This window comes from Corvus hawaiiensis, chromosome 10, assembly GCF_020740725.1.
Source record: "Corvus hawaiiensis isolate bCorHaw1 chromosome 10, bCorHaw1.pri.cur, whole genome shotgun sequence".
NCBI lineage: Eukaryota > Metazoa > Chordata > Aves > Passeriformes > Corvidae > Corvus > Corvus hawaiiensis.
The window spans coordinates 7,486,098-7,505,385 of NC_063222.1; the positions used below are offsets into that span (position 1 = coordinate 7,486,098).

The window sequence follows — 19,288 nt, forward strand, 5'->3', positions numbered from 1 at the left end:
CGTATTATTCAATGGAATTACTTTTATGAAAATAGATGGCTTAGTCCTTGTACACCTGTTCTAAAAGTGTTCTCACCTGACTGCTGCCAGCCTAAAGGCTTTAATCATTTATTTGTGAGCTACAAAATTCTTCTCAGAGCTGTGGGAAGGAGGAAAAGGGGCACGTGGATGAGCCAACACAGAGGTGATGTACTACAATGCATCTAGGTCCTGCTCATGTGCCTGTCACACTCAACAGGCCATTGGTTACTACTTCTTTACTTCTGAATGAGGAACAGCAGAACTGAGAGGGGCAATTACAGAAAAAAAGGGGTGTAGGGCAGCTTCTCTCCAGATTGCTGTTCTCCTGGAAGGTGGACAATTTTCTCTTTCTTCTGGAAGTCTCCTTTCCTTCACTAAAGGCCTTTCACACATAAGGAGCCCTTTGACTCAGTGCAGGCACCTGAACCTCCGGCTCCTCCTCCCACACATTCTGTATTTGTGCTATGGGTGTATAGTACATATTTAATAGAAGCAACAGGCAGAGGAAAAAGCTGACAGCAAGGTCTGCCAAATTTTTTCCCTGTCCACTGAAGAATGAGAAAATTAGGGCTGGCCTTGGGTGAGAAAAGTATATATTAAAGAAAAGTTGAAAATCAGGATGATGCTGAGAAAGTATTTATGGTCTTGGGAGGAAAAATGGTGGCTGAGCTGCTGAACTGGAATAAATGATCATAGTACCACTGACTGTAAGAGTTTATCAACTTTCCACCAGCTGGGGAACAGCACCATTTGTGGGAAAGCAAAGGGAGCTCAGCTTGTTCGAAAGGGCCACAGATTTCAGGGAGTGATCCAGGTCAAGTGGATTCAATGCGCTCTCACCATGATGTCTGAACTCCTCATCTTCCCCAGTCACCCAAGTTATGAACTTCTGAACTGGCACCAATAAATTCTGAGGGGCTTTATATAACAGATGAAGTCATGTAGGTGCGTTTTATCTCAGTTATCCCAGCACATATCCAAGGCCCCGTTCCATCACCTCGTACCATGTGTAATCATTTACGCTTCTCCAAAGTAGGCAAATGTGTAATTAAAAAACTGTGGTTGCACCTTGTGCAGATTTTCTGCTGGTGCAGGTGATTGGGAGTTGACCTTTTCCTTCCTTTCTCTCAGGAACTAACAATATTGCTTGAAAGCTGCACTGAAGTTGTGTAAGGGAAGTTACTGTTGAGATTTTAGAAACAGATCAGAAGTGAGAATTTTAACATTCTTTTTCTTCCTGAGATGAGAAAATACAACAGAGATGGACACCACCAGTGATGCAAAAGCAAAATGTTCACGGGCTCTTGGGGGAGCACAAATGAATGGCTGGCCAGAGGATGGGCTCAACAGGAGATGCCAGACACCACAGTGTCTCCTGAGTGGATTCAGTACAATCCTCCTGAGCGCATTCACTTCAGCCCCTTCCCAAAGCAAAGGTGTTGGAGTGAGTATTTGAAAACACACCCTGATTGTGTTGGCAGAGTTCAAACCAGACAGCACAAGCAATCCAAACCAGTGAAATGCACAGGAGGAAAACTAACACATAGCACAGGGGGAGAAAGGGGAGAAAACGAGCACCTCCAGACACGGTCAGAGCTGCTTATTCAACTTCTAGGAAGAAGCCATCTCTTTGTCCTGAAAAAAGGCCCCTGAACAGGGGTAACAATTTAAGCATTCCTGAAAAGCAGCGATAAATTACTGGAGCACGTTCATGGGTTGTGTGCTGGCTCAGATGGCATGGAGAAGTACACACCTCAAAGACACCTCTGAGTTAGAATACAACTCTCTATCACCCAGCAACTCTCTATTACTGGCAACAGTGAAGTTGTTTAACTCTGAGGAAACTGGAAGCATCTGAACAAAATAAACCAGCAAGGCTACAGACAAGAGTATGATGCTTCCAGTGGTTTCTTCCTGGCTGCCCAACCTGCACCCCTCCTGCCACAAGTGACTCCTCACCTGGAGAAGCAGTGGTTGTGGGTTCCACCATCTGAGCTGGTTCCCACTGAAATTTTTTTCGACCTCATTTTGTCTGAAATGGTTTAGATGGAAACAGAAATCAAAACTGGGAGAAAAGCAAGGTTGTTATCCTTGTTTCACTGACAAGAAACTGAGACAAAGGGAGACTAAGTCATGTTTGTGAGCAGGAATTGTAGCTTAACTCATATACCTCCTCAGATCCACACTTTGAACATTAGACTTGCCAAATCCTCCTTCTTCTTCCCATAAGAAGGAAGAAACACAATTTTTGTTGGTTTTTCTGAGCCTCTTTGACTATGGGGAGTTACCACCCTGCACCACCACCTCCCCACCCTCCCCTCTGCCTTTTCTCTACACCAGGCAAGGTCCACACGCCCTCTAGTTTCATCCCCCAGCCTTGCTCAGCTCTGTGCTCACACACCCTGCTGGGTGTCAGCATCAGGCCCTGGGTGTCATTCTCCTAACAGGATCTAAAATCAGATGATCAGTTTGAGTAATTTTATCCAATAGGACCAGAATTCCAAAATATAGAGTTGAAGAATATGTTATCAGTATGGCTTCTGCACTGTTTTGCAGTCATTTAATGGTGTGACTGTAGCTGCTGACGCCAGTGAGAGTGATGGACAGCCCAGCACCACTTCACAACACACTGTGATCTGAGCAAAAGTTCATATCCATGAATTATTGATAACTCCATCATGACTTACACTAATGCAATACTAGGGCATATATTGTTTCTCCTACCTTGATGCTCCTGCTGGAATATTAGAAAAGGCATGTGCATCATAAACCATCAAAGTAGCCAAAATAAGTCTCAAACTCTTTCCAGTAGGAACTTTTCAAAGCTGAAAGTAAAGATCAGAAAAGTCCTTGGCACTAAATGCATTAATTTTACTGAAAATACTGTACTGAGTAGCATTAAGTACCTCTAGAAAAAGTGATCTGATTTCTTTGGGTCCTCTGCCAACCTATTTTCTTCAATTCTACCAATGGCAAGCAACTTTCAAAAGGATTATCAGCCTCTTTTCCAACTTGAATTGTGACCAGAGAATATGTTATCCTCACAATATGGCACCCTCACTCACTCTCAGGCTCTCACTTTGCCCATGTTTACAGGCAGCAACACTGCTCTGAGTGAGAGAAGTATCTGGGACAGTGCTCAGAGACACACTCACTGCTTTCCCAGCAATTCCTTCACGAAATCACAATGCAGAGCCTTTGGTGCACTCACTGCTGACTCCAAGCTTACACATGTGGAATAGGATGATCCATTCTAAAACTACAGGACCTGACTCAGTTTTCATTTCAAGAGACTCAGTCCTTCTACCAACTCATCAGTGGGCATAAAACACCAACCAGGAGGAATGTGTGCCTGTCATGGAGACACTAATTTACAGCAGTTGAAAAAGGGTCTGGTGAACTTCAGTGCAGATATTATTACTCATGACTGGTGCAACTGGGACAAGAACTGAGCTCTTTGAGAACCAAAACTCACACTGATCCAAAAATGCCTGGCATTCCTCCCTCACCATTGTTGTATCTGGCACAGACAAAGCATGCACGTAATAGAAATCTTTCTTGTTAATGTCCCTCAGGAATAAGGGCTACTGAAGACTAAGGATCATGGCAACAATCACACAGCAGACCCACTGGTTAGGGAGGAAAAGCCTTTTCCCTCCAGCGTGGCAGGGCCCCACACACGACAGCACAGCTATTTGGGCTTGTGGGGAAAAGGGGGAAGATGCAGCCCCAAGAGAGCAGAGGGTGAGGAATTCTCTCTTAAAAACCTGTTTTCTATGTACAGTAAAAACTTCAAAGCTCTAGGGAGCAGGGAGCTGGTTATATTGTTCAGGCTGTGACTGGGTTGCTGGGATTTGGTAAATACAAAACATTTTACAGCTCATTAAGTGGCGCTTTGGGAAATGTTCTCATATCCGTTTTCAAGGGGCTGTGGAGAGCTTGCCTTGCATGGTGGGTCAGGGAAGCAGTCATTTCAAACTAAGGGTTCCATGGAAGGTGTGTGCATATATATTTTTATATATATATATATATAGATCTACTGGTCTGAGGAACCTTACTGTATCATTCGTGCAAAGAATACCCACTCCTGCTCTCTGTACCTCTGAGCAATTTGATGTTCTGCCTTCAGAACTATGAGGAAAGCCAAAAAATCATACAAACACCTTTCTGTGTGCAAAACTAACCTAAGTCTTTCTAAGTGTGGAACTGCATAAACCCGCATTTCAAGCCATATGTAAAATTGAGAATTACACAGGGAACTAAACAGATGGTCAACAAAAGTGAGAAGTAACTTCTCTCGCATCAACATTTTAAGGACTTTTGAGTTTCCTTTGAGATTAAAAAAAAACACACCAAAAAAAACCCCAAAAACAAAAAAAAAAACCCCACCAACCCCAAACAAACCCCAAGAAAAATCTTATACATTAAAGCGTAATGGTTTTTTTTTTCCCTCATGAAAGAGCAGTTAATTAAGAGCTCTGCAGGAATGCCAAAACAGTCAAGAGTTTGCAAGTATATGGGAAAAGTCTTGTAAGGGTTGCACTGCATGCCATCCCAAACACTGCAGCAGGCTTGAGAAGTAGCAAAGATGTCCCTGTGAAGTTATAGGTGTTTTTTATTCAAAGACCAATGTTAGCAGTGAGCCTGAAAGAGAACAGCCAAGCCAACAGGGTGTGCCTGGAATTAATTTATTGGAAGGAAATCTGCTGATTGGCAGCAATCAGGATGGAGCTGACAGCCAAACATTTTCTGGGGCTGACTCAAAGAAATGATCCAGGACTTGGTTAAGAGTCTCCCCAAAGACAAAGTCTGTCACTGCTAATTAGTTTATCAAAATGATGCTGTTCCATTGAGTAGAACGAATTGGATTCATCTTCCCATTTGCTAAAAGTCCCTCAGTACGTTTTCTCCAGCCAGCACACATGTAACCTTTAGAGAGCCTTCCCATAAGATGAATTTTAATTCTTCAGTGTTTTTCTTAATTCTTAATTGCCACAACTGCTTGTAGCCCAGTGCCATGTCAATAGGCAAAGTGACACAGATGCTCATTTGCTACCTCTATCAATGTCACCACAAGTTATCTACCTGTCTGTGCCTTTGTGGGCTGCCTGCTAGAGCTTCTAAGGCTATGAACACACAGTTCATTCTGTCAAGGCAGAGGAAAATGTTACAGAGCAGACATGAAGGAAAGAGGAATGTGAAATTTATGCCCGTAAGTTTTAGGGCATTACACCTCCCAGTGCACAGTCTCACTGTTCTTTCTCCTTCCCATGCATGTCAAAGTGGAAGAAGAAAGTTCGGGCAATTAAAAGGATGCTTGTCTTAAAAAAAACCCAAGCAAAACCATCAATTAAACAAACAAAAAAGGAAACCATTTTAAACAATTTAAAAGGTAACTTGTGTGCAAAACTGCAACAGCACAGCTGCTTCAGCAACAGCTCCACACAGATCTCCAGACCTACGGGGGGAAAAAAAGGTAGGAAGCCCCAGAGCAAAAACAGGAGAGAGGTTTGTGTTTGTCTTGGGGTTTTTTAATACTTTTGTCATCCCTTTCTTCACTGGAAAGTAATAAATCTTCTGCAGGAAAAAGTACCTGCTAGTATCATTAAGAGGTTTAAACACGGCAAGATAAAACTCCCTGAAGCCAAAGCAGCTATTTGCATCAAAGACAACAATACAGTAATTTATACTTCCACTCTCAAATCTTATGTTACTGCAGAAAATGTGGTCCTTTAACAATTAATCATAAATCAAAGCACTGACAAGATATTAGTCTCCCATTCCTTTGAGAGACAAGTGGAATGTGCATCAAGAAGCAGAAGTAAGAGCTCGCTTGCCAACGTGTCAGATGGAAGCTGTGTTAAGGGGATCACTGTATTTTCTACCACAACAGCAAGACGGAATTTCTGATTCAGCATTAAGCCAGCCAGTGACCAAACTTCAAAGCCCACAGGCTTAATCTGACGTGAGATACTCTCTTAGAATACTTAACAAATGTGACTCAGAAAAGGCTGGCCAGGGAACGTCTTTGGCTGCACTCTCTGCTTTGCAGGAGCACCAGGGAGGTGAGGGGAGAACACTTTTTGTGTAAGTGGGGAAACACAGAGCACTGATAACTCCAAGGCAACAGGAAAAATGCAGCACTTGACTTTTCCACGTGGAAGAGGGGCAACTTGTGTTTGTGTAATTAGTGATCATTATTAAACAGTCAGAGCTGCTAAATGCTGGAAACTTCAGACAAATTCTGAAACAATTCACACTGAGAACAAGGCAAATGAGAACAAACTTAAGAAATAACCTTAAGATGCCCACTTGCAGAAGTAATTTCTGCAAGAAACCTATTTAGTTGCTATCGTATCATACTGCACATGTACCCAGCTGACTGCTTGCTAAAAAGAGTGTATGACAACAGCTCTTTATTTTCATCTAAAACAGCATTCTAGTTAAGGGGGAAAAGTTGTTCCATATGCAGATAATTTTTTTAAGAAGCTTCTCAGGTGAAAAATTAAAGGTATTTGGGATAAAAATGGAAGGATTTCTGGGAGGTACTTAGCACTGATTTCTCCCTCCTTCTCAGACAGCCTGGAGGGTGACTGGTACCACAGAGAGCACTCCAGATGCCATAGGAGCTCACCTGCTACATCCATCCTCAGTGCAAGGCAGAGGGGGAAGGCATGGGGCAGACAAAAGTTCAGGTCAGTACTTGCCCCCTCTGCAAAAACCTCAGGAATTTACAGATTGCTCTTATTCATCAAGTAAGCTGCTTTTAGATTTAGGGCTTTGTTTTTTTTTTTTTCAGAAGTGGCATTTTTAGTCCCTGAAAAAAAACCACTGCAAAATTGTGCACATCCTGCAGAAAAAAAACCCAACCCAAACCCATCTGAACAATATTAAACTGCAACGTGTGATGGGAATAAAGTGGGGAAAAGCAATCTAAACTTTGTAACTCCCAAACATCTTCCACCAGCAAATGGTTTCTTGTTCTAGGGCAGCACATTCACACAATGCAGGTTTGAATACTTAACACTAAACACACATCTCTCATCAGTGTGAAATATTGCTGGTTTCCTAATCTCCACATCTTTCTCAGCCCTGGTGGCTCTGGTGGGATTGCTGAGCTGCTCCAGAGCTGAGAAGTACAGGACTAATGTGCAATCTTTTCCAGGGAGATTTTTTTCAGACAATTATTCTTACAGGTTCTCACAAAACAAGCTATAATTTCACTATTTCTGTGAACAAGGAATAAGAAATCCTTATCACCATTTCTGTAGGGAATGCAATTAACAAATCTTGTGCTTACTTTAAATAACTGCTTAATGTATTTTGTTATTCCTACAGGATTTCTCACCTGACCAGGAGATCATGTTTGAGTGCTCTACATTAAGAATTTCAGTGGCATTCCGTTATACCTACAAAAATTCATCCCTTAAAAAGAACTGTACAGAAAAAAAGCCTGGCATTGAGCAATTAAAAGATGCAGCCATTTCCTCACAGCCATACAATGCCTCCTCAATCAATCACCTTTACACTGCTCAAAAGGAGCCATTCAGCTAATCTTGAATTTGCATCTTTGCTCTCCTCAGTAATAGAATATACTGGTGTATGTAATTGATTATATAAATGATCATTCTGTGTGCAGTAAATTCTGCTCATGGTCCCCCCATTTTCTTGGAATTATTTGTGGAGGCTAGGATACTTTTTAATTAAGAGAATCAGAATGGAAAAATCTTATACAACACCACAAAGACAACATTTTACAATATAAAATGCCTCAAGTGGTGTAGTTTTGTTTTTTTTTCAATTTCTTCTCCTGAATTGTCTGAAGAACTAGGTCACCTAGACCACAAAAAGAAATTACAACAGGTATTAATGAACTCAAAAGAGGAAACCAGCCCTAGTCCCCACATGGAGCTGTCACAAAATATCTATATCCCCCAGTAGAACAGAATTTAACGCTACTTTAACACTACTGGAGTCTCTGAAAACTTCTGTTTAGCTTGGTAATTTGATTAAAGCAAGACTTCTATTTGAAATTCTATTTCATGGTTTTCAGTAGAGAAGCCTCAAATCATTAATCTTACTAAAAAATGAACATTAAGAACATTTAACATATGTTAAGGATTCTTCAGCATCTCTCAGAGTTATGTAAGCAGTTGAGATATGTACCAGCAATAGCCAGAGACAAATCTAATGCTTCCAGGTGTGCTGGGATGAACAGCATTTAAAATAGTTCTCAAAAAGCTGAGTCTGTCTGCTGTTTGTGATGAAATCCACCCCTTACTGTGGCTTTACACAGTGATAAGGAGCCCTTCCTAGATGACTGAAAACCACCTTGTTATATTATTGCTATTATCAATAAAAGGTCATGGAGAGAAAGGTTAAAGGGAGGAAGAATTCTGGTAACCTTTCTTTATCAGCAAGTTTTAGCTGGACCACTCCCAGTCAAGCATTACAATATTTAGTGACATTTTTCTTCCTCCTGATTTTGAGATCTTCCCTTTTTAACTGCATTTGCTCAAACCCCCGCATACAAGAAGCTAAGCTGATCTCTGCACTGCTTTTTGAATCTCAGGCAATCATTGAAGCCAGAGGACAGAGAGAACCACAGTTTACTTTTATTGCCTAGAAAAGTAAGAGATGCACTGAAAGCAGTGGCAATTACACATACTGTGTTTGCAGAAAGGCTGTTTTCTTTTGAAATGTAGTTCAGGCTCAGAAACACTTTGCAGCTTTACAGCCATTTTACAAGTCTGCTTTGGATATTTTAAATAGGACATCTTTTATACAACTATCTCAAAAGAGGCATCTTGAAAATTATTCCAAGTTTATTACGCAGCTTTATTTCATTAAAGGAAGTTCTCTCAGTTAATGGACTCACTTGCCTAAATTGTGGGCTATATCTACAAAGTTTCTTAAGAGCTGAGGGCTGGCCTCATCATCACATGACTGTCTGCAAAAGGGCCATGCAGGTTTTGGCATGAGGGTGAGCCCCATACCCTGTTTATCACAGGATTAGACTGGAAATGAGCTTCTTCACCATGCACAAACAGCTTGGAGAACTCACTACCACAGAGTACAAGCGCTTGGGAGGGCTCTGACCAGGATAACACATTTACACAGCAGTGGAAATGTGCACTCGCTGTAACTTGTCTGAAAAACCCAGCAGGAATGGGGCAGGCACTCCTCAGGAACACATCCTCCAGACAGCTCTGTCCCCACCCACAGGTGGATGTGCACATGCCACAACCTTCACATTGGATTCACTGGATTTAACAAAACCTGTATTTTTGAGCGGACTTCTGTGCAACCAAACACACCAACAACTAAAGCTGAGAGTTGTACAAGAGAGTTCAGTGTCTCTGAGCTGCTAAAATACAGAGTCATTACTTGTAAGCAGCGAGTATGCTTTTCATGGTTTCTAACCTGAAAACATACTTATCTTTTCAACACAGAACAAATATAATCCTTCCCCTACTTTCCTTCAAAATAAATGTAAATCAAGCACTTTCTGAAAAGTCACAGAAATGTCAAACTGTGCAACCGCTCTGGATGGACTCACTGTCATGCTCAGTTTATTCAGGAGAAGATTAAATTGCAACAAAAAGCAGAAAACATTTAAGAATTTTGCACCATTTGGCATGCATACAAGCAAAGGAAAAGGCATGCCACACATCTGCTTCTTGTCATGATTCAAGCCAAAATACATGTGACAATTGCTTTGCTTTTTATTACCATGCATTCCATAAAACTCTGAGCCTCTCCCTCCTATTATGGACATAGCGGTTTCCAATCTGTTCCTGGATGTGAAGCATGGGGTAAAATTCCTGGTTAACCAACAATTACTTATGAACTGTTAGGTAACAGGGAGGGTAGGATTCCTCCAGAGAGCCTTGTGGAAGGGTCACAGCAACGCTCAGAGCCTGTGAAAGGGCTCCCACAAGGGTGGCTGACTCTGCAAGTAATGAGCACAAAGAGCATCTCCCAACTCACGCCATTCCCGTCCCAGGCCGTGTGTGTTTTGGGAGCTCTGATGGAGAAGGGCTTAAGTCCTTTGTGGACTTTAGGGTCGGGTAGGCAAAGGCACTGGTGGTGCAGTTTGTTTTCTTTTGTACTGCTCGCTACCTTACTGAAATTCCCAATTACCACATTTCCTGAGCTCATGAGAAACTCGAGGAAATGGAAAGGGTGAGGTCAGTCCGCTCTGCACTACTCCTGATGCCTGCTCTGGCTCCTCTGATGTCCCACCAGTAACTCATAATCCATAGCTGTGCATCAGATATTCCACCTAAAAACCAAACCCAGAGAATCAGAAATATTTAGGTTGGAAAAGACCCCGAAGATCATCAAGTCGAACCATTAATCTAAAACAAAGTCCCTCACTGAACCACGTCCCGAAGCACCACGTCTACACTTTTTACATTAGCTTTTATACACTAGGGAGGATCAACAGAAAAAAATAATCTGATTTGAGGCAACACAGCACCAGAGACTATTTGCCAAGGAATCAGTGTGGAAAGGCTGGAAGTGGAAAAGGTGGTGTTGACTCTCAGTGCAGAGGCAGTGAGTGAGGAGGCAATGGGTGCCTTCCTGCTGCCCATGGGCCTATCCCCTCTGCCCTGCCTGGTGCTGCCACATAGCACAGCTGAACCCCAAGAAGCCACAGACACTGTACTGGATGATGATAAACAGAACAAACTAGAAAAGCACTAGGTCCTGACCAATTCACCTCACAACAATTCATTCTAACATACAATCACAGAATGGGGTCAAAAGAACCTTAAAGAACATCTAGCTCCAACCCCCCTGCCATTACAAGCCTTTACTGCTGAATTTTTAAGAAAAATAGATAAACAGTAGACTTTAGGTCATCTTCGGCTATGGCCAAAAAGTAGACAAGGATTTATAGACTCCTTGACAAATCTTCCGGGAGAAAAACAACAAAACCAAACTCTACAACCTTTCACCTTAAAGTGAATGGTATAAAAAATACAAGGTTGATATGACTGGAGAGATTTTCCTGACTTGCCAAACATGTCCCAGAACACACTGCCTGCCTCAGAAAAGTCCGTACAATCAGGCTTTAAAGTTCTGATGTTCCTGAAGAAAAGCTTCTTAAAGTTCCTACTGAAAAATACTGCTCTTGATTTCAATCTTTGTGGCAACTGACCTCTGCCCAGCTGGGCTAATGAGGTTACCTTCCCAACCAAATAAATCAACATCGCTGTTCTGAAGTGAGCAGGGCAACATTGATTTACAGCTCTTGTTTTGGGCCATGGAAAATAAACTTTAGGTTGTGAGGGCTAGGCAATTCTTACTGGTGAAATCTAGAAGCAGTTCTAACAGCATGTTACAAAGATTTATCCAACATTTCAGTTGCTGAGTAAGAGTTCTGCTTTGCTTTCCAGTTCACAAATAATACAATCTTTTCAAACTCTGCTGAGGTACATTTAAACCAGGTGACAGTATTCTACGAGCAGATGGATGGACAAAGTGATGCTTTGACATCTTTCAGAAAATTAGTGAATGCTAAATAAGCTAAAACAGAAATCGTTTCAGTATTTCTTGTCCTTAAGGTTTTTGCTTCTCTCTTTCACATTCACAAATGAAACACACTTCCAGCATAAAAATCAGCAAAATGGAATTATTTAGGTCATAACGTTTGTGACTTCTTAAAACACCGCCAATACAGCCTGAATAGCTCATTCTTTGGAACATTTTCTTCTGAAAGTTGTGGTTTGATACTGTAAAGAATCATTTATTTTTGTTTTTCTCTCTCATAAGAGCTGAACCAAATACTGAAAACAAAACATCAAAACTTTAAAACCCAACAGAAGGTAATGCTTTCATTCAGCCTTTCTGAATTTGTGACCTTCTTCGGAGACTGAGAAGAACACTGTGCTACTTCCTGACAGCCACAACAGGGCTTTAACATGACTGCTTCTGTTGGGGCTGCCTGGGACAGGGCTCAGCACCACTGCCCTCAGCCCCTCTTCCCACACCAGCCTCACAGGAAGAGCAAGAGCAAAGTACTCACCTTTGTGCAAGCAATGAAAACAACCAGCTGTACTCACAAGATACAATAAGTATTTAGGTGCTGCTGTGCAGAGGAAGTTCAAGAATTACTTATGACCAGATTAAGCATTGGTATAGACCTGGATGTGCTTCCAGGAAAATTCTGCACAAAGGAGGTTAGTGTGAAGCACAGGTAGGTGATTTTTTCAGATTTTTTAGTGCACTGTACACTTACACACCCAGGGAACTGACCTACAGGCATTTTGTGGAGCAGAGCTGACTCCATGCAACTGAAGAGAAGTAAAAATGTCCTCCTACTCTTTACTGGGAGTTTGCAGTTGTCCTTTTCTTTTCTGTTTTGTCTCTGGAACCTGTAACATTATCAATAGAGAATGCCAAAAATTTTAATTAAAGAGTGACAGGAAAGAGTTTTTGGGTTGGAATTGAGTACTAGAATGTGGTTTGCAACCCAAGATTGCAGAACTCTGTGCATGTGAGGCTTCAGATAAAATGGGCTGTAATGAAAAACTGTTCTCATTAAACTCCATCAGCTAACTCATTTCTGATAACTTAAGTCAACTGATTCAGTTGCTAGGGAATATCTGCAAAAAATCACCATCCTCTTAATGTTACTGACTCTTTCAAAGCACTAGTCCGTGAGATTTGCAAAACATCACAGATTAAATTAATGGTAATTAAACATAAACGGTAATTTTGAGTAGGTCTTTCTCCTCAGGTCTTGTAGGTCACTGTTGAGTGGGCCTGCTAATGTGAGGCAATTTGCCTGAATGGAAATAGAGACTAAAATTGTGGTTTATAAACACACCAGACTTTAGGGGGAGAAAAGGCAAACAATATAAAAAGAAAAATCATGAAGTAATTGCAGAGGCCAAACATTTCTAGGAGTATTTTTCTAACTTCTCTCTCCTTACTTTGCATTTTCCAGCATAAGCAAGCTGGAAAATGTAAATGGATGCCAAAGTTTACTGAAAGGGTACTTGATTCTGGTGCAAGTAGCCTTAAGATGTTGCTGACAACAACAACAATATTAACCAATATTGACAATTCATGTTGAAAGCATGTGTTCTGCACCAGATGACACAGCTTTTACACAGACTGGAAGCAAAGAGCATATTGGACCCTGATGAAAGAAGGGAAATTAGGAAAAGAGGAAAAAGGAAACAAAGAAAATACGAAAGAGGTGTGGGTAAATGTTTTATCAAATAAGAAACCTTAATAAAAAATGGTAATTTTTTTTTCTTAAATATACAACAGATTATGAACTTTACAAATTTACAAATAACAGATTTGTAAATTATATTAAGGCAGAATCTGACTGTATGGCACACGACAAAGATGCCTGAAAGTGTCAGGATGAAGTGCCACATTCAGGCAGGTTCCATGTTCTGGTGGAACTGCTGAGAAATATCAATTTATGTGTTTGCTTACAAAGGTAACAACATAAAATGTGCCCTGCTCACCTGGAAGCTAGGGAGCCAATATATGGAAGACAAACAGTAATCCAGCTTTTAAAGCAAAATATCCAATACAGATGGAAAAATGAGGAATTGGTTTTGTGTTTTGTTGGGGGGTTCTTATTATTGTTTGGGGCTTTGTTTTGGGGGTTTGGAGGGAGGTTTTCTTGTTTGATTTACTTTTAACTATTTCTTGTCTCTAACAGAATCAAAAGCAGGTACAAGCACAAAAGAAAAGGAGGGTTTTTTCTCTTTTCTTAAGGGCTTACAGTCCTCATGGTACCCTGTATTTAAATATCCCCTTTCACACACAGCTAAAAAAGGCCAAAGTAAAGACAGACATCTAAGAGGATGGCAATTCTTCAGTTACTCGTTAGCCAGACAGAGGACTCCTCCTCCCCTGTAGGAGCAGTCATATGGCAGGGTGGGATGGAGCCAGGGATAAAACCGAGGCTGGCCTCTCATTTAGGGGAGGAGGCATTTTTGGCAGCCAGCACAGCCCAACTGCAGAGCTGAATCACCCCCTCGAAGTGCCTGATGCTCTCTGCTGACAGCAAACAGTGACCAGGGCCAACAGGCTCCTAAATCACTCGCCTCAGATAAGCAGCTAAAATTAGGAAAGGGGAATTGAGGCTACATCCAGGACAGAAGAACACTGCTGCAGTCTTTCAGGCACGAAACCTGGCCTTGCATGGCACAAAATGATGGCAGACATGCCTTCCCAGTTGCTGAAATATTCCAGGCCAAAGGAGTCTTAAAGCTCTTCACAAGAAGGGCACAGCATGAACTCCTGGACAAACACATTTGATAGTTACATCCATTCCCTCAGTGGCTACTGGAAAAAACCCGTGTTGAAGGAGGAGCCAAGGGGACGGTCGCACAAATCACGCATTAATATCTCCAGTGATCCCAACTCTGCTTGATGGCTGTGCACAGGAAACAGCAACATCATCAACACCCCCCACATGGCAGGAGCTACCTGCCAAGGGGATTATTTTCTGGAGCATGAGCAATGGGACATGGAGCACGAGTCCTTCTAAATGAAAACGAGTGCTTGGGTGAGGATGAACCCAGGAAGAGGATGGTGCTAATGAGGCCAAGCTGCTCTAGAAGCACTGCAGCCCTTCCCAGTGGGAGGCTCTGTGCAGGAAGGTGTGACTGGGATGGCTGAGAGGGGCTCTGTGGGCTGGAGGCTGCGAGGAGAGTCAGCCCTCTGCTTCCCAGCAAGGCCAGATAAGTGAGGCCATGGTGCTGGCTCCTCTCCACAGCAAGGAGCTGAGCTGGATGAGGCTGCAACTCCCAGGATTCCCAGTTCCTCTGACTCCCCAAGGAGCCTGTGCAGCCTCACTCCAGAGGGGTCATTAGGAGGCACTTTCTACATGCACCACGTTCAACCTCCAGTTTCCCTTTTCGTTGGCACATCCCACAGAAATTCTCACTAGGAGCAAAGAAATGTGTCAGCCTTTCCCATCAGCTCTCACTTCCCTCCTGAAGTACAAGAACAGTTATTTCCCTTTTGGATCTGGCATATCATTAGTGCCTAATATAATGCATAAAAGATTTCTGATAAAATACGATTTGGCCTGAAGCATACTTTTATTAAAAAGCTTAACTCTACAATATGCACAAGCATTAATAAAACACCAGATTATAACTGAAAATAAAATAGCCAAGTTTTTTTAAAAATCCTTAAAACTCCCATACACTTTTGGTTTTGTGCTTTGGTTTGATCTGTTTGTTGGGTTGGTTATTTTTAAACAAATGAAGTTGGTCAAAACCAAGATATTTTCCACCATCACCTTCTCATAGTGACAGTTAACATTTTTCATTAGCATATATATACACACACACACACACATCTTGCCAGAGCTAAACTTATTAACTGGAAAAATGAACAAAGTTTCTATTTGTCAACTCATAAGTGAAAGAAATGCCAAATACTGCTTTGTCTGAGGATCATTTAGAACACCTCTGCTCTGGGAAATCTTGACTTCTGGTCTGTTGGGAAGATGGGAGCTGGAGTTCATTTGATCCCTTTCCAGACAGGGTGTCCAATAAATACTGTCAGCCCAAATCTAATGGAAACAATCTCAAAAAAAGATCTGTAACTCATTCTGACAATTCATATCAGGTTTTTTTTATATCACAGAAGTTACCATTTCTTTTGATTTTTTTCCCCCCAAACCAGATTTTTGATCTTACTAAAAATCTAATGCTGGTTGTTCAATGACAGCAGTCTTCCCTCAGTGCAGTACTGTCTCAATCCAAGAAAAGTGTTAGTATGGATTAAAAGCATATGGTGGACCAGGAATTTCTGCATGTTCTACTTTAGGCCAGCCACTTCACTGGCCTGAGTAACACATTGCACTTAATTAGAACTGAATCAAGACTATTTGGTTATACTTCAAAGTGCATCTCTAAGGTAAACACAACAACCTCCCATTTTACTGAGAAACTGATACTCCCAGAAGTGAAGTGACTCGCCCAAGGCTACAACCCCTCACTGCCAAAGCCAGGGTTAGCATCAGCCCTTCCTGCCAGAGAAAATGCTTAGCATTGTATTTCTTTGAAAGCTCGAGGTTCATTCTTCATAAAAAAGGGATGAAATATAATTACTTATCTCTAAGGACTCCTGAGGTCTATAAATTTGTACGTTGCTAAGTCAGAGCAAGCCTTGTCAGGGGTGGCAGTGCTCTCTCTGCAATGCCAGCTGCGGAGAGCACGTAGAACGCCAGCCTTTGTGGGCACGGATGCTGCCAGTGTACCAGAGCTTCTGCCTTTAGAAGCATGCAACATGAGAAAAGTATTTTATGGAAGGAAAAGTTCAGATTATTTTACAAAACTGTTTCGTTTTACCTAACTTTTCACAGATGCAGAAGTGTGCAGACATTTTTCAAAATTTGCTTTCAGCTGAATGCCATTTCACCTCACACACTAACTCCTGGCCAGTGCTGTCAGATTACACATTTTGGGACATTTGATGCCATTTGCAGCATTTTGCCTATTCTTTTAGACTAAAACCATGCTTTACCCATAAATGTGTGTCCAACTAACATAGCAAAAAGAAATGGAACTACTTTTCCACTGCTGAAAGACTCCCAAATAGCCAGACTCACTCTAGGGGGCTGGTGTGAGACCCTCCACTTCCACTGCTCTCTGGCTTCTTGGTAGCCACAACCCCAGCTTAATCAAGCTTGCAGAAAATTGCAGACACAATTCTTTCTGCTCACTTACACTGCACAGGATCATACTGAAAAGACAGAAAAAACCCTCAATTTCTTTTCTGTCAGCTGCAGTAAGGAAAAAACAATACACTGACAGAGACAACCAAGAAAATCATGAAAGGACCATGTGTGCGCTTCTAAATACTGTTGTTTCTTCTGAGGAAGCTTTTTCTCCTAACAAATGTTACAAAATACTGCTTCAAATATTCCCTGTCATACATTTCTTACATTTCATAACTGACTGAATTTTAATCTGCATGTTTACAAGTGTAGTGCACCCCCCAGGTGCTAACAGAAAATGAAAAGTAATAGAAACCCTTTTTGCATTTATCTGTTCTCAGACTCACACAACTGAAGAAGAAGACAATAGCACCCACCTCTCTGTGCTGTTCTTGTGTTACAGCATGCCCAGTATCCAGAGCCTTTCCTAAAACTCCCTCAGAAGTTTTTCTAATTACTCCATGCTGGCTCTACCGCCGCAGCCAGTGTTTGGAGAGCAGCAAAGGAGCAGCAGGGCTTTTGAAAATCACTCAACTGAATCCCAGCTGGAAACCTGAACACCTCATCTTTTGCTAAGCCTGTTCTGCTGTGCAGCAATTCCATCAGTATAATGACCTATTTTCTTCTGCATTGACACAAAAGATATTTTCAGACATCGTGTGAAGTGTTACAAAGAGGCATAAACTTCTTCAGAACAATCATAGGCTAGAGCAAGGAATATTGATAGTAAGGATGATTTATTAAATATCAGTTAAGCTCAGATGCAGTCCCTGACCCTACAGGGTGTGTTCTGCCACCACTTCCTAAAACTACTATTCCGTTTACTTAAATCCTATACCCTTAACAGAAAGCTAAATGGTTTTATACACACAAAATTTGTGAACTTCACAAGGATGAATTTCTTGTTGCAATAATACAACAGCAAAGACATCTCAAAAGATTTCTACTAAAACCATATGAATCAACTTTGAAACTAGAAATAACAACCAGAGCAAGCAACAGCATTCTAAGCAGCTGAATGAGTGTTCCAGTGTGGAAGAGGGGATTTTTGGATACTGCTCCCCCATAAGTGTTATTGCCAGTTCTAACAGCAGCAATGCATCACTTCTGCAATGAGCAGACTCTATCAAGAGATCATGGCCATACCTGGTAAGGCACAGTATAAACATGTACTGGGGAAAAGAATTTCCTGCAGTTCAAGCTTTGGAGATGAGAGACAGATATGAGAATTAAGTTATCTGACTACAGTAGCAGTTAGGTTGTGGCAAAAGCAGGAACACAAAAGAAATCTTTTCACTCCCAAATGGCCCACCAGTGACAGGACAGAAGCATAAAGATCATTTTCAGTAGAAAACATACTATGAATCACGCTAGACTGGACTTCATTGAATCTGACTCCCTTATTGCTTCAAGTGCCCTAAATCTGGAACCATGAACAGCAGAATCAGCCATCCCATCATCTTCCCTTTTCTGTTTGCTCCTTTTCTGTGGAGAAACTGCATCAGCCTTACATCTTGCCTCCAATGCTAATACTTCAGTGCTGTTCTCTGGGGGGCTTGGCTGGGTCTGGTTTGGGTCAGGAGACTGCCTGGTACAGGCACGGGATGCTCTGTGCCTCGGTAGCTGACGAATAGTGGGAGCTTATCTATAACAGCATTAAACTTCTGCACGAAGTATCTGTCACTGCTATTACACTTCAAAAGGTGCCAAAGGCTTATGGATTGTGATCCATCCAGCCCCAGCACAAAGGCACTAAACAGAGTCCTCTCTGCTTTTTTCTCTCACAATTCATGCTTCCAGTGACACATGGCTTTTCTTTTAAAAAGCTTACTGCTATTTTTGCTAGGATCTCTGTTAGCAAAAGAGAAAAAGCATCGCTCTTTGGAACAATGCCAAATAACCATCGTGCAGACACTGCTACATGTTCACTCCATTCAGCTGAGCTGCTTGCAATATTATGAACAAATCCTACAAGCAGAAAGGTGGCACAAAACATAAACAAATGGTCCATGCCTAATGACTGTGTATTTATAGTAAGCACCTCCAATTCATCATCCACCTGTTCAATGGGTCATGAGAAGAGGTTTATGTCCAAACAGCCGTAACTTCCAGGGAGTGGGATGCAGAATAAGTATCCCTCTTTGCTGGGAAACCTGATCTTTACCAGAACAGATTGCAGTAACAAATGCAGCCCGGATAAACTCAATGATCTATTACTTTTGCGTTTGTTGTGTTCCTACATGTCTCGTGTTGGGTTTTTTCTTTACATTTGATACAAGCAGCACAGTATAAATGTAACTGGCAGAGTGTGTCATCCCGTGTTTTCTTTTCCATTCAGCTGACGTGCTAATTTTGTGTAACACAAGAAACGAACAGTTCTTTCCAGATGTATAAAATTTAGTTTTAACAACCAAGTAAGGCGGGAACTTTTTTTTTATGGGATCACAGTTTCCTCAATTAAATTTTAAGAGAATTCAGCTTTGGAAACATTGAATGCTGTATTTTACAGTTCTCTGAGGGAGCAAAAAAAAGTGAGGTGGGAGGATGTATGCCTAT

At 41.6% G+C, this 19,288-nt stretch overlaps 1 protein-coding gene across 2 annotated transcripts in view; it reads right to left on the minus strand.

The window, feature by feature from the left end:
- LOC125330791 (glypican-5-like) overlaps nucleotides 1-19,288 on the minus strand; it is a 339,300-nt gene that overhangs the window by 179,879 nt on the left and 140,133 nt on the right. The gene's annotated exons all lie outside the window — the stretch shown is intronic.